Raw genomic sequence first — 24,126 nt, forward strand, 5'->3', positions numbered from 1 at the left:
TGGATCTGGAGGGGGGAGTGTTTGTAAGCAGAATAATACAAGGTAATTCAGGGACTCTGGGATGGATGTGGGATTTACTGGGTGTAACACCAGCTCTGAAGCTTTAACATATTTTGCTTTGAATATTTTGTTCTGATGAGAAGACTTTACTTTTGAAGGATGGAATTAACAAGTTAATATTTACTTTTATTAATTTTATTCTTTTGTTTCAGAATTACACATAGCTGCTTTGTAACCCGCTTGTGTTGGATTTAATATATACATCCTGATAAAGACTGCTTTCAACTATGGAATCGGTAAATATTTTAGTGATTTCTCCTCATTTTTTCATGTTTATTGTGAAAATACTATATTGTTTTTACAAGTTGTTTTTCTTAGGCCTTGATGACAAATTTTAGTTAAATGAATGCCTTTTTATGTGGATGTGATTTTAAAGTCTTTAAGTTGTTTCAACCTATGTTCTAGACCAGGGGTCAGAAACATATGGCTCTTTCTGCAGGAGCCATAAAGTCCATTTTTTTTCAGGCGCTGTTACAGGAGCGGCACTGGGAGCACTGCACGGCTCTCACGAAATTACATTTTAAAAAATGTGGTGTTTATGGCTCTCACGGCCAAAAGGTTGCTGACCCCTGTTCTAGGCCTAGACAATTAGTGTAGATTTCAGGACTTTCTTAGTGATGGTACTTAGCTTTTGGGTATTAATGAATAGTTTATATAGTTTCATACCGTATTTTTCTGAATAATTAAGAGTGGATAGAAGCCTGGTTGTGTTCTCTTCAATTGTCTAAATCCTCTGTCAGGAATGGCTATCTCTGGGATAAAAAGCACTTATGACTATCTTCTCAGAATAGGTAGGAATTAATAAAAAACAGTAGTAGTAATTATTCTGTTGTTTAGCCCTGTTGGATCGACAGTTTGAGAAAATAGTAACTTTTATACGTTTATTTTTAGAAATCTTTCAGAACTGATTATATTTTAGTATTATTTTTATTCATTTTGTAATATAGTTGGTTATAATCTTATGACTACTTGTCTGCAATCTTCTTACTACAAATAAAGGCGATAAAGTTTTGTTAGCCTTGAAGTGGGACTGCTCATCTGATGGTTTTATCTTGGCTGACCAACTCTGCTCTGGTTTTGAGAAAAGTTCCAGTGCATGGCATCTCACTATTTTCAAAAAGATGACCACAAATTGAAAAGAATTCTTCTTTTTTTCTTTGGAAGGAAGAATGGGAAGGAAAAAAATGTTAATGAGTTTGAGGTTTCAATTTTCCAAACAAAGTGTAGTGTAGGAATATGGGCAAAACAAGCTGTTTCATATTACCAACATTAGTATCATAATGTTGTTTTTTTTTTCCATTTTACAGATAGTATCACTAGTAAAAACCTGTTGCATTTTCAAAATTTGCCCTTCAATATATAATAGACCAGGTAGTGGGGCCAGTTAGATGTTAAAATAAATTCTTGGAGCAGCTATGTGATTTAGTGGATTGAGAGCCAGGCCTAGAGACAGGGAGGTCCTAGATTCAAATCTGGCCTTAGACACTTCCTAGCTGTGTGACACTGAGCAAGTCACTTAAGCCCCATTGGCTAGCCCTTTCCACTCTTCTGCCTTTGAACCATTACCCAGGATTAATTTCAAGACAGAAGATTAGGGTTTAAAAATTAGAAAAAAAAATTCTTCTTGACAGTAACTAATATTTACTTTTTTTTTCCAGTCTTCAGTGAAATGTAGGCCATTTGGAAACACATTGTTATTACTCCTTCCTTCATATACTTGTTTGTTGCCTTTTAGCTAGTTTTTGTTGAAATTTGTGCTTTCTAAATGCTTCTAAAATTATGTTTTCTCTTGGTTTAGGAGATGAGAAGTAGTACAAAGAAAGAAACCAGTCAACATGTTTTGAGGAAGAGAGTATCTATTGTAGCTAGCAAGGGCAAATTTGTAAAATATTGATGGTTCTGTTAGCTTTTTAAAATAATATTTTGGAGTTTCCCCCTACTGTATGCAAAAAAAATTTCCAACATTTGATTTCAGATCTGCTAATTTTTAAAATAGACATTTACAACAGTGAGTCATATTCATTTAGGAGAGTAAGATGAAATATAGTCCATTTGAGTTGTGAAAGAATTCATTGCCTCACTTTGTCAATTTGTTGAAAACATTTCATACTGGGTATTTAAGACTTTTTAATCATGAAAAGTTATTATTTAGTTAGAGACAAAACTAGAAAAGTTAAATAACAGTAAAAGGCATCTCTGTCAAGTCAGGGTACTGGCAAAGGATGGCAACATCAAGTAGTCTTGGCAATGAAAATATCACTGGACTGGAATGAAAGGAGCAGACTTCCTGTGGAAGAAATTGCCTGACACCCTGTAGTTGGCTTGGTAAATATTTGTTGGTTGTTTGTTTACTGGTCTTGAGCAGAATCTTGAACAATGGGTATGTTCAACAGAATAAACATGTAGGAATTTGTAATAAGCAAATCTTTTTTTAGGTGTGCTTAGAATGTTATATCTAGAGTTTGTGTCAAAGAGTAGACCAAGAAAGGTTCTGATGTCCTTGATTTGGGATTGATGCACTATTAGATGGGAATCTGTTAGAAGTCTTTTTTTTTTTTTTAAGTATGTCAGGAGTGTTGATACGGTTAAATATAACATTTGTCTCTTCAATAATCTATACAGTTCTGAAGCCAGTGAATATTTGCTTCTCCTTCATGAGTATTACTTTCAGTGATGAAAATAAAAGGATTTCCCTGACAGAAAGAATGTATCAGTAACTCTTCCACTGTATTGCCTTGAGTTTGAGTTATAAAAAGCTTTCCTGTAAATGATATAACAGACATTTCACTAACAGATTTCTTATCTTTTATGACATAAGAAATGTTATCATTTTTTCAATATAGAATGTTAATCAGTTTAGGATATTTAGTACTAAATGAAAGATTCGGGTGGTGATAATTTTTTAGTTCTTTTTTACTGTATTTGAATTGAAATGTATGTACATCTTGTTTTTAGAAAAAGTAAGATATGTCTATAGTTTGTTTTCCCAGTCAATTTGGGCCCATTTTGTATGTGTCAGTTGATGTACATTTGTTATCTTTGAGGCTCAGGGCTTACTCTGACAGTTATATTCTCTTAAAAAACAGGGATTATTTTGCTTTTCTTTTTATATCTTTGGGTTTTAGCATAATTCCTGACTCATGCTTGTTGATTCATTGGCCACACTTGACTCCTTTTGTGTTTAGTGACATTCAAGAAGTAGTTATGGGAAGGTTGTCTGGTCATAGATCAGAGATAAAGGAGGTGGGCAAGCTCATTTACATGGAGATTGAAACTAGGACATTGAGAGATCATAAATTTAGTCAGTTTTATAATAAGTCCTGCTATTCTTTCTCCCTTTACATTCATTCATTCATACACCATTATGAACCTTGAGAGTCAGGAAAAAGAGGAAATATTATTGAACTAGCATTTCTTAAGCTCCTATTATATTCTAAGCACCGTGTAAAGCTTTACAAATAGCTCTTTTAATACTCACAACAACATCCTTTTGTTCTCATATTAGTGGTTTTTTACCTACAGGAATAAGAAAAAAATTACTTGAAAAAAAATCTCTGGTTTCTTTTGTCATTATTTTTTAAAAAAAACATACAGTAACATTTTATTTTATTTAAGAAGTCGCATTGAAGTAGCATAGTTCAAATATGGTACTATGGGAGAATTAGATAATAAGGAAAAATGTTTTGATGCTTTGAGCTTGTGCTATTGAAATGGACACTAAAAGAAAACACATTTTCTTCCATCTGACCATTGTTTAGGGGTTATTTTTACAAAGGCGGAGAAATAGCCTAGACATTTTCTCAAAATTCATTTCTGGCCCTGATATTTGTTTAGACTACCCTGACAACTGGTGTAATCCTCACTCCTTTAAAATTTTGATTAAAAAAGCAGTTAAGTTAGTGGCGGCCTCAGACACTTTCCAGCTGAGTGACCCTGGGCAAGTCACTTGATCCCCATTGCCTACCCTTACCACTCTTCCACCTATAAGTCAATACACAGAAGTTAAAGGGTTTAAAATAAAAAAATAAATAAATAAATTCTATTTAAAAAAAAAAAATTAGTGGAAATGAAAACCTTAACTACATTTTAAAAAGATAGAAAAAAATTCCTTTAGTTTATTCTTCATTTATACACCATGTTGTGTTTGTATACTCTGAAAGAGTTTGTTACAGTTATACATTATACTGTTCTCTTGGTCCCAAATGAGGACTTTTTTGGGGTCTAATTTAATGTTTATTCACCTTGTAACTACTGTTAGCTAGTGTTTTTCTCATGTGCCTGACTTAGTTTATTGCCTGGAGTATTCTGATGTTCCAGGTAATACTGGAAGGTGAGAGAAAGGCAGGGAGGAAGGAAGAGCAACTAGTGATGGCTTGACTAGATCTTGTCAGCCTTAGTACTAACAGTGTAATAGGGTATTTTTGGGAGCGGGATGAGATGGATTACTTTGGGCCAGTGTTAAGAATGTTACACTGTGGGTTGAAGACCAACAGTTAACCTAGTCAGGCCAAAGCCTGAACTGGGACCAGTACATAGATTTACTAAGTCACAGAGCTGGATATAATAAATGAAAGATGTAATTTATTTCCAGAGATAGAGAGAGAGAGGGTTGAAGGTAAGGGGAATCTCTGTCATTAATTAGCTACAAAACCCCAGTTCTAAAACTCTTCACGGAGGGTCTTCAAAGATTTAATTTGTCTATTCTTTTACCCTCTCCTCACTAAGTTATAATCCCAGTCCCTGTTCTAGATAACCTGCATTAAATCTTCTCTTAGTTATTATTAGAGGTGATGGTCTGTGACAAACTTGGCAGGGCCCAGGGAAGGTCCTAGTTCCAAATTGGACCCAGACCTCATATTATATACAGTCAGTGCAGACTGCTGGTTCAGGATCACAAGGTTTTTCTCCAAGGGAAATAGTTACTGGATAACAACAAGGGCAGCAAGCAGGATAGGAAAGCAGGATAGGATCAGCAACCTAAGGACAAGCAACCACCCTCCCCAGGTATATCCAGAGAGAGAGCTAGCCAACCCCTTCAGTTCCAGCCTAACCCCTCCTTCTAACATTCCAGAATCTTTATCCTCTGCAACCATCATCTCTTACTATAACTTATCCTTTCTTTATAACAACACTCAAAAATTACCTTCTGCTTCTTTTGATTTGATGGGTGGAGCCATGAACTACAAAATCTCCAATTTAAGGAGGAGGATGGGGCAAACCATCCATTTTTTTCATTTCTCATCTGGCTGAACTTTTGGACATCTTTGGGCTTCTCTCCCAGGGGACCAGATGAACTCTGGGGTGGAGGCATCTACCACATCTCAACTTTCTTTTGTGGGCTTGCTGTCTTTCTCTTTTTGAATTACAATTCCTTTGAGAGCAGGAACAATCTTTCATATATTTTTATCTCCAGTCCTTTAACACAGTGCCTTGTACATAGTAGGCCCTTTATAAATGTTTATTGACTGATAGAATAGATTTTTGGTGACTTGAATCCCTTATTGGACTCCTTGGGAGCAGAGATTCTTCAGTACTGCATTGCTCCAAAGTTGGAGCTTTAAGAAGTGCTAGTATCTGGATAAGGGAGTGTGTCAATATCTGTCTCAAATATTTTCTTGGATGCCTTAAGTTCTGTTATGAGTTCTGGTTGTATTTTATCTTACCCTCTTCCATATCATGTAATTGACATTGTGACATGTATTATGACAAGGGATTGAAGGGATTTCATAGTAGTTCAAGATAGCATTAAGACATTGATTATTTCTCATTTTGTGAATCAGCTGTGGAATAACCCAGGGTATCCCTAAAATAGTTCTCCCTTTTCATGAGAGTTATTAGAGAGGAGGTTTGGTGGAAGGGGGATTATATTATGATAACCATGAATTAAAGGTTAGTTCAGACAGTGGTTTGAAAGCTACAGAACCAAGTTGTCTTTATGATTGTCCAGTTCTTGGATATAGATGGCAGGTTGTTTTTTTTGGATTTAGGGTGTAATTGGCAGTGGGAAGGTATTAATGAGAATTAGCTAGTCAGAATCACTACTTGGTAGGCTCCAAAAAAACAGAAAGGAAGTTTGATATATCCTTGGAAAGTGACTAATAACTAAGTGGCCTCTTGTTACCTTATTATGTTAGGTACTTCAGTGGCTAGATTGATCAATTTTTTCCCCCCAGAGATACTAAGGGTGGGGAATAAACTTGTATTCACATTGCAAATGGGAAGGTCTCAGAGCAGCCTACTACATGTTTACTTTGGCACTGAGGGCTGCCAAGTTCCTGCTAGGCTTTGTAACCCAATATTTGAAAATCTAACTAGAAATATCCACATATTCTTTTCCCTTTCACATTTAAAAACAGAGAGTGAGAATGTTTCTGTTTTCTTTGGTATTTTGTTACTCTGGAGATTGTTTCTCATTTGCTGGAACTTTTTTAACAGAAGTTTCAAGTTCCAGAACCTAGAGACTCTTGGGGAAACTGGCTAGGGTTCCAGCTCCTTCAGCTAATGCCCAATTTTCATGTCTCATTTTCTCTTTCACTACAAATTTGTTTACTGATTCATTTATTATTCTCATTGATTTGCTATCTCTTTGCATTATTTCTTGAGCATTGCTTTTTACTTAAATTTCAGCAGTCCTGAGGTGGGACTTGATCCATATATAGAATTTCCTTCAACTGTTAAGGATGTTAGTAGGTTTTAATTGTTGAGAGTCTTTATAAATTCCCCTGGTTGAGAAAAATTAATTTTCTGATCATAGCTCTTTTGGACCTCCCTTTAGATCATTTGAACTTGATACAAGTTTATGCTTTGTTGGTAAAGCTTCTGGAAACCCAGAGGTTTCTTACTTACTTAGCCTACTTACCATTGGGGTTGGATTTAGGTAGAGCATGCTTTAAAATATAAAATTAGAGTTGTGTGCCCCTTTTGGCACATGTGCCATAAGTTTGCCATCACAGGGCTAGGGCAATGGTGGGTATTAAATGACTTGTCCACTGTCACACAGTTAGGAAGTATCTGAGACAGATTTGAACCTAGCACCTTCCATCTCTAGGCCTGGCTCTTAATCCATTGAGATCCACTACTTCTCATTCTTTTCATTTGTTTTTAAAATTTTCTATATCTCATTCCAGAGAAGATTTCTCCATGCTATGCATACTCTTATCTACTCTACACCCTCATTTCTCTTATTCATTACCCTTATACTAGTCCTTCTCTATTCTTGGCATTCCTTAAGTAACCAAAATTCCTGTGGCACCTCTTCTGGGCTCTTCCCTCTGAAAGATATTTCTGTGGATACTTTGTAGGTTTTGTGAGTTGTGGCTGTGGCTCCTCCCCTATCAGCTCCTACAGGTGATAGAAAGGACTACCTCATATGACAAATCACCCCCAACGCCCACCCTTTTCCTCATAATGCAGCCCACCTCTGAGTCTTTATCTTTCCTCTGTTTACATTCCTTTCTTGTTTCAAAATGTCCTTGGGTCCATGTGATCCTTTTCCACCAGTAGGCAGTTGCCCCTAGGAGCTCCAAACCTGCCTTTTGCTCACTGAATGTCTCTATGTACCAAATCCCTACAGAAAACACCTGACACGAAGGTCCCTATCTCTCTTTAGCTACCCATAGTAGCACTTAACTTTGGCATCCCTTCCTACCACCCATACAAAGTCTTCTCTCTACCTCTTTCAGCCCTTTGTCTCATCTGCTCACCCATTCCCCATAGTCTCTCTTTTTCCTGAAAGACCACAGAAGTCACCTTGTTGTAGCTGGTCAGATTACATCTGTAATCTATAGAAATAGTCAGCCATTTTTTATAGATGCAAAAAGCAGTTTTCCCCTTTAGAACACAGTCCTCTTTATCTGCCTTCTCTACTTTCATGAAACCTCTCATTTTGTAATTTAGAACCACAAAAAACCCCCACTGATTACCCTGTTCAGTTCAAAGAGTAGGCTCTACCATTGCCTCTACCTCCCCAGTGCTGCCTCTACCTACCTTCATCCTTATCTCCTTGTCTACATTTAGAAGTTTCTTACTGGTCTCTCTACTGTCACTGTTGCTTTTAATGTCCTTGACGGCAGCATTTGTTCAGACCGTATACATTTCTGTCATCTGAAATGTTCAAGAGGAAAATAATCTCTTCAGTTCTTATTTTCTTTATAAGAATGTTTTGAATGTCTATTATTGAATGTCCATCTTTTTTCATTTATGATTAAGCTCACATTTTCAGGGTAGGTCACCTTGGGCTCATCCTGAGTTCTGTGCTCTCAGAACACATAATTTCATTCCCTCCTGCATTTACTGGTGGGTGTAGAACAATCTTGTGTCAGTTTAATTTCCTTTCCTTTGTGTTTGAAGGTCATAATCTTGGTTGCTTGCAGAATTTGTCGTTTCTTAATTGAATTATTAAATTTAACCACTATGTGTCTTGGAGTCTTTGGTCTTGGAGTCTTTGCTTTGGTTTGTGTGTCTGTGTCTCTCCCTCCACAGGATTCTTTGCCTCATCATGTTTTAAATAATTTTCCTATCTTTTGTAGTATTTACTAGAAGTCTGAACTCACTAAATCTGGAGCCATATTACTTTCTGCTCTTACTATCTTCCCTGTTGATTTATCTTCATATGCTCAAGATCTTTGAATTTCTTTATCCTGAGATCTTTGGTAATTTCAGTGTCCATTCCCCCTCCCCCCATTCTGGCATTTTCTCCTATTACTCACTTTCCTATTCTCTTTCTAATGGAGGTTTCCCCAGTAGCAGGATCACAAAGCTTCTTAGCCTTTTTATAGTTCACCAGTGACCCTAGCTGTTTCCCAAGACTCTTTTTTCTCTAAGTTTGGTGAAAGGCCCTCATACAGAAGTAGTCTGTAAAGGGCACTGTACACTCTTGCTCTTCTTCCCCCCCCCTCCTTGGCCCAGGTATATAGGGTGCTGCCATGCTGAATGTGGTAGTAGACTTGGCAGATTCCTCCTGTTGGGAGTTTGGCTCTCCCTGGTTACTGGCAGAAGTATGTAACAGGATGTAGTTGGAGTATCACAAATTCACACCTACCCTTTTCTGCCATCCCTTAGTTCTCCTGCAGAGAGCCCTGTTGTGGCACAGAACATAGCCATTGTGCTCGTTACTTTAATCTAAGCACATTTCTGCAGCTTCGATTCGGGATGTCTGTAGTGTTCTGGAAAGAGAGGGAATGGAAGTCAGGGTGCTAAATGCCCGGAATCCTGTTGCCTGGTACAGCCTTGCTACTTGGTGTATAGTGGGCAAGGGGAACATGGATTTCATTGTTTGTTCATGGAATTTTACTTTCTTTAGGTTCTTGGGTTCCTAGTCCATGGAGATGGTCCTCCATCTTGTTCATTTCATTCAAAAGGGTTTCTTCCATACTCCCCTTTTTAAGTGGAAAATTCTTGCTTTATCAAACAGATCCTGAAACAAGTCAAGTCAAGCATTTGTTAAAGGAGTAAGTGTAACACTGGTGCAGCACTGAACAAAGATTGAGGTATTTTGGCTCAATCATTTTTCAGTAGTGTATGACCCCATTTGGAGGTTTCTTGGCAAAAATACTGGAATGGTTGGCCTTTTCCTTCTTAATCTCATTGTACAGATGGGGAAACTGAGGCAAACTTACCTAGGGTACCATAGCTAGTAAGTATTTGAGGCAGAATTTGAACTCAGGAAGATGAGTCTTCTGGACTCCAGGAGGAGCAACCCACCTACTGTACCAACTTGCTGGGCAAACAAATATAGTACTACAGACTAGTACCTGGAACACGATACTACTGCCATTAATAGCTACCATTTATATAACACTTTAAGGATTGCAAATTGGCTTTACATATGCTATCTCCTCTTGAGCATGACTACAACCCTGTGAGGTAGGGTTTATTATTATTCCCATCTTTTAGAAGAAAAAATGAGGCAGAGAGAGGTTTTACTACATGGCTGAGTTAGGGGCTGTAAGTCCAAAACTATTCATTGCAGTGCCATTGTATCTTTTTTAGAAAAAATAAGAGATAAGATTTAACTTTAAGGAGGGTAGTACTAATGTTCACTGATTCATTCTTTTTTGTTCTTGGTTGTATTTTATGTGATTGTTTTCAAAGTAAAGGTAGATACTTTTCTATTTACTATATCTGTCATTCTGCCTTTTTACTGGCTGTTGTATTTCCCTCCCTCTCCTTGCAAAGTGATTTCTTTTTAGAATTCTTAGATTTCTTCAAGTCTAAGCTCATATTTTAGCAGTTATGGAAATCTTTTCTAATCTTATTTATTTGTTGCAGCTTTTCCCCTTACTTTTTCAAATTTTTCAGATTTGGAGGTTCTAGGCAAGTACTTGGTAGTTATTGAATATTGTTCTCTGTGATAAATTAAGCAAATGTTTATAAATAAGGGGTGAATGGGTTGAGGCCACACATTTGTAGTTGTAGCAGGCTGTATGAAATTGTTGTACCAACTCTTCCTTTTAAAAAGGTGGACAATGCATCTAATAGGATCTAATAGACCATTTGATATAAAAGGATGGAAGGTAAATAATTTTCATCGATGATAATAGTATTGAAGACTACCAAGTCATCAAGTGGCGAAGTTTTACTATTCTTGTTAAATTTTTATCAAATTTATTTATTTATTTTGTTTGTTCCTTGAAATTAGACTATCTTTGAAATTTTTCACTTATTTGCTATTGTGCTTTTTTTTTTTTTTTTTGAGGTAAACTATGTGACAGGGATTTTAGGTTTAATAAGTCTTAAGAATGACTATATATGGAGATAGTAACAGGATGGATGTTTATAGTTGAGTTGGTATGGTATTATGTTGTATAATGCAATTTGGCAAAACTTTTCTTCAGAGGGCTAGTTAATATTTTAGATTTTGCAATGTGTGGGTGCTTATATAACGAGTAAAAACAAATTTCTATAGATTTTTTGACAAAATTGAAGAAAATAATAGAATGTGATTATTGGTCTATTAATAAGAATTCTTTTCTAGGGATGAAGACATTTTGTTTAATTGGAGTTCAAATTTACTGTTACCTGTCATTAAAATCTATTCTAAATAAATATTTTTGTCTTTGAAAATATCTTTATGCCACTAGGTTCTGCTGAATATTGGTATTAGTCCATAACTTCATAAAATTAAATAATTGAAAGACAAATTAGCATGTCATTACATTTCAGATTAATCAGTTTAAATTAAAGATTAGGTGAAGGCTCCTTACTTATAGTTGCATTTATTTTGAAATATATAATTTATTTTGAAATATATATTTACTTCCATCAAAGTCTGAAATGCCATGTTGGAACTGTAATTTGAGCTCAAAATCTTATCTGCTGCCAACTTGGGTGGCAATGGAGATTTCGTGCTTCTTGTTTAAATTTTTGATAGTATGAATAGTCTATAATTAACTGTAGTTTGTTGTTACTTAATGATTCAGATAGCATTGTATAATATATGTGTCATTTTGCCTTGTAATTTTGGGTTAAATTAATTAAGAAACATCAATTCTGCAAAAAAAGCTAATTTCAAGAACCATTTAGTATCCATTATAGTGGGTTGGGGTCTTCTGTAGAAAAAAAGTCTGTCCTGACCTCAAAAATCTTAATAAAATATATTTCTTCTTTTTCCTTTTTTGTTTTGACATGACTGATATGTACTGATAAAAATGTTATGGCACTTAAAATATTATTGAGTTTAAAATCAAGTCACTGTAGTTTATAATGTACGAAGTGGTGGTGCGAAAGCAAAGAATGTGCCACATATGGTTTCTGTTGTATCTACTCAGCTCTGCCATCAATATGTAATGTGAAAGCATAAATAATATATAAATGAATGAACATGGCTATTTTCCAATAAAGCTTTACTTATGGACACCAAAATTTGAATTTCATGTAATTTTCACATCAGGAAATATTATTTTGATTTTTTTAATCATTAAAAATATAAAATTTATTTTTCATTCTTCATTTCCATTCCTTTGGGGGTGCAAAAACAGGTGGTGGACCGAATCTCACCTAGGTTCAAAGTGAGTTTGTTTTTTATTTTATAGTATTCTCCATATTCTCCACACTTTTGTTCTTTATTAGAAAGTTTTCCAAGTTTGTCTGAAACAGTCACCTCTTTTGTCAGTTCTGTGGGTGCAGTAATACTCCTTTATATACATAATACCTTTTGAATACATAGATAGGAGAAACATTCATGATTAACCAAGTGATAGAGGAGGTCACACAAATTAAAATGGTGATCAAAATTTTCTTTTTACACACAAATAGAAAGAAGTAAAAATCAAAAGGGTGAAACCTATAACTGGGGAAAAAATCTTTGTAATCAGGTTTTCTGATAAAGATTTCTGGTCAGCATAGTGATATTCTGAATCCAAAGAATGAAGATGAATCTTGCTACTCACCTTCTGATTTTTTTTTTTTAAACCCTTGTACTTCAGTGTATTGTCTCATACGTGGAAGATTGGTAAGGGTGGGCAATAGGGGTCAAGAAACTTGCCCAGGGTCACACAGCTGGGAAGTGGCTGAGGCCGGGTTTGAACCTAGGACCTCCTGTCTCTAGGCCTGACTCTTACTCCACTGAGCTACCCAGCTGCCCCTTCTGATTTGTTTTGAACTCAAAATGCAGGAAAAGGAACACATTTTTACACATAGCTAATGTGGGAATTAATTTTATAAGACAGTCATATTAAGGAATATTTTTCCTTATTCTTATTTAGAAATTTGCTGAATTAGAGAAAGATAGTTACAGGAAGGACAGATTGAATGGAAAGAGAAACGAAAAAAAGAAAGTCATAGGGCTTTGTAAGAAATAGCATGGTGGGCGGAGTTGTTATATCTCAAGTCAGAAGTTTATTTACAAAAATAGATTGAGAAACATCAAGGTAGAGAAATGTGAGAGGTTAGAGAAAATATATAGTAGTCCTCAGCCAGGAGGGCCTATAGTTACTTTCCTGTCAATTAGTTTCCTGTCACTTAGTTTCCCGTCCCTACCCCTTTTCATGGGGGCCAATCACAGTTTCCAAATTGTCTGAGTTGTCACCTTTAGATTCATGCCTTTCTGAATGAGTGACCTCTGGCTGTTTGAGTTTGGGGAAAAAGGTGGAGCTCTCCAAGTTTCTGGCTTGTTCTCACCTATCATCAAGTAAGGTGTGAACTCACTTGGTGGTTTGGGAGCTCCTCCACCTTGTTCAAGCTTGTTGATTCAATCAAAAGGTAGACAAAGGAGAGGTAATCACAATCTGGTGAGGTACTAAGTAGTGGTACTTAAGTTATTGTCCAAGTATTACTTCAGTTAGGCAAAGAGAACAAAGGATTCCCTTTTCACAGCTTCAGGAATTAGAGTCCTAGAAGAAAGTGCATTTCATACCTTGGAGGTTTCCTGGAGATGGTTAGGGAGATATACTTCCCTGTGGATGGTTTGACTAGTTTTAGAGGAGAATGTCTGAGGGGAAATCCCATCTCATCACCTGAATGAGATAGGCTGGAGCCAGAAGTTGAGGCAACTATGGCATTGTAGGTGGAGTGCAGGTAGGTTATGTTCAATTCTCATCTCTGATGCTTTTCTTTTGGGTTGTTGAGCACACCAGTTAATTTCTTTTGGCCTCAGTTCCCTCTTTGATAAAAAGGGAATAGTATCAACTTCTTTAGAGTTGTCATGGTTGTAAAATGAGATTTTCAAAACATCTGTCTTATGTGTAATATATAACACATAGTATATGTGTATGTATGTGTGTGTAAATAGTAGAGTGTTACATAATTGCTAATTGTAGTTACTAAAACCTAGATTGTGAAGGAACAATGCATTTTGAAAACCCTGAAAGTATAGGGGGTGTATATATGTGTTCATTTATGTTTCGGCTTCATTTAGGGATATCAGAATGCCTTCTATTTAAGATTCTCAATTTGTCTGTAATATTCTTATTCTTAACATGTTGTTTGGGTGTACTGAATTGCTAAATGAGTTGCCCATTAACAGAACTTTGATCTTATGTTTCTGAAATAGACTTAAATAGCTATATAGCATCCAGTCATATTGGATATTGGAGCTGACTTTAGAGGCAGTAAGACCTTAGTGTTCTCCTACTACCTGTATTCTATAGATAGTCATTAATATCTCCATGACTCTAGCAACCGAGGGCATTAGTTACATATGATTTACCCTTACTTATAGAGTTTCTATTCCATGAAATCACTTTATGTGGAGATATGTAAGCACCTGTGTGGGCATATCTGTATGTAATAAAATAATAATGTTAGCTCTGTTACCTTTCATTTGGATTAATGAAACTATTTGACTTGGCCTTTATTAACAAACCAACCAAGTATTAAGTACTTAACTGTATATCTAACTCTGTGGTTGTTATTTTTAGAAAAAATTGAAGAACTTGCTTTGCAAATCTTAAATATCATCTAAGGACATTTTTGTATGTAGATTTAATGTGTGTTTTAAGTGCTTTAAGCATTGTATGCAGCTCATTCCGTAATGTCATTTTTCTTGTCAGTATAGCTTTTTCTCAGGTGATTATAGTTTTTATCTAGCTTTTTCTTACCTGATAATGGATTTGGTTTTTGAAAAATATTTTTCAAACTATAGTTTACCTTTGTTACCAGTGAACTAGATATGTAGAAAATATTTACTCATGACTTGCTATATTCTGGAAAAATATGGGAGATGGGGAATAAAAAGAATGAGAATAGTTATAAGAAACTAAGTTATAAGAAAAAGTAGCTCTGAATCTAGATAAGAGTAGATTCACATAGTATTTCAATTACTATCTGCTGATTGGCCAATTAAATTTTGTAGATGATTATAGGTAGTATCAGAAACCAAAGAAGAGAAATCTATTCAAGATTTTAAGGAAATATTTGAAGAGGAGGCAAGGTTACAGATATGAGTGTATGTAATTAACGCTAGTGTTTTTACTTGAGCTATCCTTTAATGTCATTCAAACATCTTCCCCCCCCCCCCCCCCCCAACTGGATTCTGACATTCCTTTTCCTTTTTACTCTCATATACCATTTACCTCCAAACTTAGTCAAATCAAGGTTGTTCTCATTTGGCCTAATATGTGTGTGAGTGTGTCTTCATTGTTTATTTTGATGTTGTACTTATTTGACTTTTCTCAACTCTTTGAATTTCCATATCACCCCTGTTTAAGCAATATCTTGTGCCTGAAATATTTCTTCATTTCTTCATTTTACTTTTTCAGGATCAGTTAATTGTCTACCAGCTAAATAAACTCCTTTTGCAAAATATTTGGAGCCTCAAGAAATCCTGAGATCAACTGATCTTATTTTCATAGCACATAACGGGTATCTACTAAATATTTGAAAGAATGAAGCTGTGGGGAGAGAGAGAGAGAGAGAGAGAGAGAGAGAGAGAGAGAGAGAGAGAGAGAGAGAGAGATATTAGATTTCCTCTTTGAAGAAATTTTGATGAGAGTGAGATTCAGGTGTTGCCCAACCAGGCCTCTGTTTCCTCTTCTGTTATGCAAGCTCTTCTTTGCCATGCCTCTTTTATGTGATGAAATTTTCCCCACTCTTTTTTCTTTTTATTACATTTCTCCCAGAGCATCCTTCTTTCTTACTCCTTTTTTTGGATGATTATCCCAATATAATTGACTCCTACCCAATCCTTCTATTTAACTGCTCTAACTATGATAGAGTTCATAGGAGTTACATATATCATCTTCCCTTGTAGAAATATAAATAGTATAATTATATTCAAGCCCATTGCAACTACTCTTTCTTTCTTTTTTTTTTTTAAACAAACACAAGTCTTGTTTTTTTGTGCTTGTCTACAAAAGGTAGAATGCCTACCCTTTGACCCAGCCATAAAACTGTTGGTTTTGTATCCCAAAGAGATAATAAGGAAATAGACTTGGAAATAAGGAAAAAGACTTGTACAAAAATATAGCTATTTCCTTTATGATGGCAAAAATTGAAAAAATGAGGGGGTGTCAATTGGGGAGTGGCTGAAGAAATTGTGGTTATCTGATGGTGATGGAGTATTATTGTGCTAAAAGGAATGATGACCTGGAGGAATTCTGTGTGAATTGGAAAGACATCCAGGAGAGGAACCCAGGAGAATGTTGTACACAGACTGATTGGGGTACAATTCAATGTAATGGACTTATCTGTTAGCAGCAATGCAGTGACCCAGGACAGTTCTGAGGAACTTATGAGAAGGAACACTGTCCATACCCAGAGAAAGAACTAAAAAATATGATTGATCACATAGTTCAATAGGGATATGATTAGGGTTTTGATGTTAAAAATATCGCTCTACTGCAAATATGAATAGCATAGAAATAGGTTTTGAACAATGGTATATGTATAACCCAGTAGAACTGCTTGTTAGCTTCAGGAGCGGGGAGGAAAGAACGGGGTTGGGGGAATCATGTAACCATGGAAAAATATTCTAAATTAAAAAAACACAAAACAAAAAAACAGGCATATCTTCTCCCTTAGAATCAATACTAAGTAAGTTCTTTTCTTCTTTGAATTTTTATTTTTCTTTTACCATTAGGTTAATTCTGTTTTTAAAAGATGTTATTTTTCTTCATTTATTTTTTATGCTTCTTTTACCAAGCTGTTTAATTAATTCATGTTTTTCTTGTATCCCTCCTAGTTAAAAAAAAAAAAAAAAGCTTTTCCAGGAATTCATGTTGGGCTTAGAATTTTAGCATTGTTTGAGTATTCTTAAAGCTCTTTTCACATAGTTGTCTTCTGAGATTGTTATTATTTTTGTTGTTTGCTCATTTTTCAAGCCTATTTTCTTGACTTTTAAATTTTGTGTTGAAGTCAAATTCTACTCACCAAGTTTGAGGCTTTTTTTTTTTTACTGTTGTTTTCAGAGCTTGTACTGGGGATCTGCAAGTGTTCAATGTTTCCAAGATGATATTATCCTAGGATGATTTTTTTGCTCTGTACTCTGGTCTTCATCCAGGAAGGGCCCCAAATCTACTGCAGTCACAAGTGCCAGTGTTACCTGTGACCCTGGAAGAGGGACCCAGAACTGGCTATGGGCAGTAGAATTGCCAGTCAGTTCCTACTCTACCCAGTACCTGCAAAGATGCTTCTGTAATATCTTTCTGATCATTTGTCTGATCTCCTGTGCCATCTGGTTGCTGAGAGATCCCGAAGTTTCTTCTGCTGCTGTGGAGGCTCTTTCCAAGGCCCTGGTGTTTTTGTCATGTTTTGTGTCTGTACCCTCTGTGATGTTATAGTCATCTCCTTTGGACTTATTTCCATGAGACTTTCTATGTAGATGTTTGAAAGTCATTCTTTTCTCAGTTTGTGTCACTTGTTTCACTTCCACCATAGTGGCTTTTTATTCTGGGATTGTTTTATTGTCTATGTGACTTCATATTTGATATTTTGTCAGGATTATGCCACACTTCTGGAGGGAATGCTTGTCATTGATGTCATTGCTTTTTTCTTAGGTTTTTGAGTGTTGTGTTATTCCAGGATCTTAGAGAAGGAAGCTTGCATGCTTTCATTGCTTCCAAAGTGTTATGGTCAAGGGCAAAGCCAGATTGTTGCTTTCTTGGTCTGAACCCTATTATAAGTAATTAACCTGGCTTTGCCTCTGAGCCAAGACGTAAGACTGCTGCTGGACTCAACCCCTATCAGCCAATAGAGGAACTATTGTTTCAGAGTGACAGGACTGCTAGCTTCTCTTCAGTCTGTATTTCCTGTTCTGGTCTATTGTTCTACAGGTTGTTATGTGTTGGAATCCAGACTAGGCTCTGCTTGGTTCTGTGCCACACCTTTTGTACTTTCAACTTTCTAGGGACTCAGTCTCTGTATGTGAGATGCCACCCCCATCTGTAGTTGTAGTTGACATACCCTAATGGCAATGCCACATGCATAGGTCCAGATACAAATATTTTGTAGGTTCCTGACACAAGGCCTCCTCCCTTTCTGTCTGATGCTTGGTGGTCTGGGCGCCAAATTTACAATCTAGGAGTGGAAGTCTGCCCAAAAAGAAAACAGGTTACATAGAAGAGGCCCCATCACACTCTGAACTTCATCATGTGGATTGAGAAAATTAGTTAGTTATTCTCAAGTTATTAATATCCAAAATATGATGCAAAACGGGCTCCCTCTTCTCCCCCATCTCCCCCATCCTTGCAAAACTTTACTGCTTTAAGTGATTCTGTGTCCTGGAATTTTCCTAGGCAGGAGTTGCAGACTTGAGTACTCTTTTGTCTTAGAATTATTGTATCTTTCTATTTGGATTATTGAAGCTTCCTCCAGGAGGTCAGGCCCAATGGTTTGACTCTCATCAGCCCCTCCTAGATAATCTAGTCCCAAACTACTCCCCTCCTAGTATTTCTCTCCAACTTCTTGATCATTTCCTTAAAATATTGACTTGCTTGCATGCATCCATTGTGATGCTATTCTCTAATTTCTTTTCTTTTTTCTGGTTCTAAGAATGTGTTTTATTTACTTCATTTACACAATTCAAAATTACTTTCAAAACTTGTTATATCACATTGTAGCTCCACCAATCATTTATCAGTGTGTGTATCTTTCTACCATCCATCCATTATTGATTGTTGCCATTTTTGGTAAATTTTGCCAATTTGCATAATGTGAGATAAAACCTCAGTGTTATTTTTTAATTAATTAATTTAGAGTATTTTTCCACGGTTGCATGGTTCATGTTCTTTCCTTCCCCCTCCAGGGTCCCCTTAATTTCCATTCCAAAGTTTGTAACTTAACCAGGAAAAACTATCTTAAAAATGGAATATATTTATTGAGAGAAATATGGGGCACTACCTCAAGTCATGGACTTCAGACAAATGGCCCCCCAAAACTGAGAATGTGTCATCATCTCCAGTATTATCAGTTGTCTACTTGAGACAGAGTTCTGATTTCTGCTACAATTAATAACTAGTTTTTAGATAGTTGTAGGGATCTTGGGTCCAATTTAGGAATGAGGAAGGTTTACTTGGCTATGTTAAGATAAAAAAGAATCTGAAGGAGAAATTTCTAAAGATTAGATAATTAAGAACAACTCTTTAAATTGTACTGTCTGTTCCTGAGTTTGGGACCCCTACTAGGTGCCAAGGCAGGTCCTTTTCTCCATTTCTCTTGAGTTTCTGTACTATTCTAGCCCTAAAGTTTTTTTCCCCTTTCATTTAAGAGACTTTTCTACTTTTGAAAAAGTTTCATTTGAAATTTTAGATCATTCCATTTCTGTTCATGCATATTTACTTTTCTAAAACTGAACTAATTTTCTCCCTCATCTCTCAAATCCTCTTCTTGCTAATTTCCCTTTAGTATTTTAAGAGTATCATAATACTTCTGGTCACCTAGGCCCCTAACCTTAGATATCTCCTTATTTCCTCAGTCTCACCTCCCATATCTTATCTAAGGCCAGTCATTTTGATTCTTATACCATTTTTTACATATCTTTTCTCCCTGCTTCTACCACCCTGATATAGCTTTCATTACCTCATAACTGAAAATTTGCATTAGCTTACTAAAGTTGGACAGTCTACCTATCTTTGATTCCCTATCTTATTTCCCATCTCTATCACCACCAGGATCTAATATAAGGTTTTTTGTTTCTTATTTAAAGCCTTTCATCTCATGCACACATTCCTTGCCCTTAAAGGATCTTACAGTTGATTGGAGTGGAGAAGATAACTTGCAGATAAATACCTACACAGCAAACTATATTTATATTTAGACATAAAAATTAAGCGGTAGAAGGACAGAGAGAAAATTCCTGGAGCTGAGAGAAATGTAATATCTGTGAAACAAGCCATGAGCCCATTGTCACTGGATTGAAGAGCCCAGTGGGGGAAGTGGGGGTGGGGATTAAGGCATAAGAAGGCTATCTAGATGGAGAGGACTAAGTTTTGAATGCCAGAGTATTTTGTATTTGAACCTGGAGGTAATAGGGATCTGTTGGAGTCCCCCTAGCAGCCGCACCCCCCCCCCCCCCCACACACACACACACACATGTGGTAGGAGATAGGGGAGGTGATATGATCAGACCTATTAGGAAAATCACTTTAAATGGTTGACTGGAGATTGGATTGAATGGGTAGGCCTACCAATCAGCAGTCTTGCAGTAATCCTGGCATGAGGTCTGCACTGGGGTGTGTGTGTCAGAGGAGAGAAAGGAGTATATTCAGAAGATGTTGCAAAAAGGCAAAATTTCCAACAGGTCTTGGCAATGGCTTGGATATTAGGTGGCCATGTGGTATGAGGTAGGGGCAGGCAGGAGATAGGAGTCCAGGATAATACCTAGATTGTGAGGGATTGGGGTGGTAGGGATGGTGTTGCCCTCTATATTTACAGAGAAGGTAGGGAGCTAGGAGCTAGGATTATAATAATGAGTTCTGTTTTGGAAAAGGAGTCATGGAAGGCTTATGAATGAGAAGATCCACGATGGAGAGTAGAAGAGTGAGTTATTATGGAAGCTATAGTAGAATTGCCTTTTGTCAGTGAGGGTCCAGTTGAGGTTATATAATGTAAATTTATAGTGGACACAGTTAAGAATGGTTGAATTTTTTTCTTTACTTTCATTAGCAGAGCATTATGGAGTAAAAGAGATGAATGGTGGGAAATAATCCAAGGTTGAGACCTGGCTGGGTAATAGGTAATATGATAATGGGGTTAGGGCTTCAAGAGAGGAAGGCAGTATAGTATTTAATTGGTTCACCAAGGAGCCAAGATGGAGGCAAGGACCAGATAGATGAAGAGACAGACCATGTAGGATAGGTGTCCTGGAAGAGAATTAGGGATTTGAGATCATGATGGAGAATGAAGAGTGAGAGTTATTTAAGGGATTTCAGAAATTTTCAGCTTGGAGGTAGTACATTTGTGGTTGATTCACAATCACATTTGTGGTATGACTGTCTTTGTGTGTGGCTGAGGTAGGATGGAGCTCGTGGAATATGAGTTAGTTGAGGGAGGAAGTTTTTTGGGTGTTTGAGTGAGAGTCAGTATATATGTTGAAATTCCTTAATATGATTGAGGGTAAGAATTGGAAAGTTGGAACTGATACAGAGCGAAAGGAGCAGAGCCAGAAGAACATTGTACACAGAGACTGATATACTATGGTAAAATTGAATGTAAATGGGCTTCTGTACCAGCAGAAAGCAATGACCCAGGACAATTTTGAGGGATTTATGGTAAAGAATGCTACCCACATTCAGAGGAAGGACTGCAGGAGAGGAAACACATAAGAAAAACAACTGCTTGAACACATGGGTCGGGGTGGACATGATTGAGGATGTGGACTCGAAACTACCACACCAATGCAACTACCAACAATTTGGAAATAGGTCTTGATCAAGGACACATGACAAAACCAGTGGAAATGTGCATCGGCCATGGGTGGGGGGAGTGCGGGGGGGGGTGAAGGGGAAAGTAGGAGCATGAATCATGTAACCATGTTAAAAATGAATATTAATAAATGTTTAAATTTTAAAAAAAAGAATTGGAAAGTTGGGGAAAATTATACGCCAGATATGGAACTCAGTGAAGCAGGAAGGTAAATCACCCTTAGATCAATGTAAACAATAGTTGTTAGAATTTTCATTCGCAGATAGGCAGGAATAGTATTAACCACAGAGGAAGAGAGGTTACTGAGAAAAGTGGAAGGGGGTGGAGAACAAGGAATTAGCAGTGGAGGGAGCAAGGAGTATTTTTACTTCCTTGCCTAGACCAGTGGGCTTAGGAGTGAAGGGACAGCCAGTCCTGGAAGTGGTGACTAGAGTAGCTATTTTATTTCAGTAAGAGCTAGAAGATGAAAGGAATGGAAGAGGAATAGATTTAATATAAAGGGAAGTTTATTGCTTATGGAACAGGTATTTCAGAAGCACAGTGGAAGGGTTGAGTGGTGTTAGGTTGAAACTTTGGTTGGGGGAAGATTTGAAGGGGATAAGAATGAATCATTGAAAAGACATATTGATATGTAAAAGTTGCAGGTTGGTCAGTGCAGTTGAATCACAGAATTGGTGAAAAGAGCACCAGATTATGAAGAACTTTCTGTTCTAAAAGGAACCTGGGGTAAGGTGAAGGTGAGGAAATGGAAGTCTTGTAGAATTGAACTGACAGTGCAGGGAACTTGGCTAGTTACCCCTAGTCATAATCAGAGTAGCTAGCATTTATTTAGGGCCTACTTTGTGCCAGCCCATCACTGTGCTGTGCAAAATAAAGATTATCTTATTTGATCCTCACAATAATTTTGGGATGTAGTTGCTGTTATTACACCCTGTTTTACAGTGGAGAAAACAGCAGTGTAGTAACTTTCCTATGGTCTCTTTAACTTCTAAGTGAGGCCAAATTTGAACTCAAATCTTCTTGACTCCAGGCCCCAGTGCTTTGTCCACCTTGATGGTCTGGGTTAAGGACTTTCTAATAAGAGAGTTGGTTTCAGGGCAGATGTTTTGGGAGAGAGACAAAGTTGGTGGAGTCAGTGAATTCCAGAGGGCAAATTAAACTGGGAGTGAAAGACATCCTGGTGGGGACTCTTCATAAAAACTGTGGAGAGAAGGGGTTCTATATAACAGATACTGCCAATGGAAGGTATTTTGGATGAGCAAGGAGTATGAGGATGAGGAATGGAGGATAACCGAGATTGTGATCCTGGATGAATAGGAGATTGTTGTTACCTTCCTTTAGTTATGGAATATCATGGAAGAGAGGAGTGATTGGTGAGGGAACAGGAATAAAGAATTCTATTTTGAACACCGCGTATTTGGCATGCCTATGGAACGTCCACTGCCTAAAGGACAGTTGGTGATATTAGGGGAGGTAGTAGGGTTGACTTTCTGAGAACCATTTGAATAGAATTAATCCTTGAAGCCACAACAACTGATATTCATACATAGCTTTTTACCTTCCCTTCTGTGTGTACATGTACCTCTTTTATTTTTCTTTGTCTACTGGATCGTGTTTCTTTGTGTCTTTGGGCTTGTAAGTCCTTGTGCAGCTGTATCTGTTTGAAGTCATACTGTCCTCTTTGCCAGAGATTATTTTTAAGAAGGTCACCAGCTACATTCTTCATTAAGAAACTTATGACATATATCATCAAACATGTCATACCTAATGAGTAATTTCCATGTGTGTAGTATAGTTATTCTTTAGGATGTTAAAATTCTGCTGATAGTTGCCACCTTGGACTGTAAACTAGCCAAATTTTTAGCAAGGTAGTTGGTGAGAAGGCCAGGGAAGCTAGAACCTAGTATTATATCCAGAGTCAGGAATTTATTTACAAAATAGAGAAGAAACAAAGTAGAGAAATGTGAAGGGGATAGAAAATTAGCTCAACCAGGAAGTCCAGTAGTGAGAAGCTAGTCTCTCTAGAAACTAGGAAAGGAGCCAGCCTTTCACTCACCTATAAAGTAATCCAGGAGTTGAAAAGCCGAGCTCCAAGCCCATGATCCAAATGGCAGCATTCATGAATTTTTATGGTGATTTCTCATTTTAAGGTGACTCCCTCTTCACAGGAGCCAACCACAGTTTAACATTGTTTAACATTGCTCAGGGGGCAGTTTTTATGGGAACCAGTTCTCACCTTCTGGAGGGGTGAATACACATAAAAAAAATGGATTCCTGGCTGATTGAATTTCTGAGGGTATGAACTCTGATCATAGGATTCACAAATTTTGGGACTGAGTTATAAGGGTGGAGGTCTCTAAGTAAGTGACTTAGAGTTCTCTAAGTAATAAAGAATTCCCTTTTACTCTAGTCTTGCAGCTCTTCCTACATTCAAATTTGATATAGTTCATTTGAGTAGCTGTGAAGTTTTTAGATGATTGATAGTTACCACAGTGGTTTAAGGACTTCATTCTACCTCACTACTAGGATGAAAATTTGACACAAATAGGTTCTATTGATAACATTGTGTTTATATTTTATTGTTTAGACTAGATAACTCTAGAGTTTGCCTTAGTTTAAGTACTTTGTACATTTCCTTCTTTAGCCACTTCCCTTCAGGAAACAAAGAAAAATGGAAAGTAAAGAGAGATGTGAAAAAGTTTAAATCTGGCTCTGCCAGTTGCTAGCTATCATTAACTTTTTGTAAAATAATTACTTTGGCATCCATAT

The 24,126-nt window shown here is 36.8% G+C and overlaps 1 protein-coding gene across 1 annotated transcript in view; it reads left to right on the top strand.

Annotated features, from left to right (window-relative positions):
• The first annotated feature begins 224 nt into the window (after positions 1–224).
• The window catches only part of ANKRD11 (ankyrin repeat domain 11), a 265,116-nt gene continuing 241,214 nt past the window's right edge, over positions 225–24,126 (top strand). Inside the window, exon 1 of the mRNA XM_044663169.1 lies at positions 225–296. The gene's annotated coding sequence lies outside the window, so the exon portion shown is untranslated. The remainder of the gene's footprint in view (positions 297–24,126) is intronic.

This window comes from Gracilinanus agilis, chromosome 2 (assembly GCF_016433145.1).
Source record: "Gracilinanus agilis isolate LMUSP501 chromosome 2, AgileGrace, whole genome shotgun sequence".
Classification (NCBI taxonomy): domain Eukaryota; kingdom Metazoa; phylum Chordata; class Mammalia; order Didelphimorphia; family Didelphidae; genus Gracilinanus; species Gracilinanus agilis.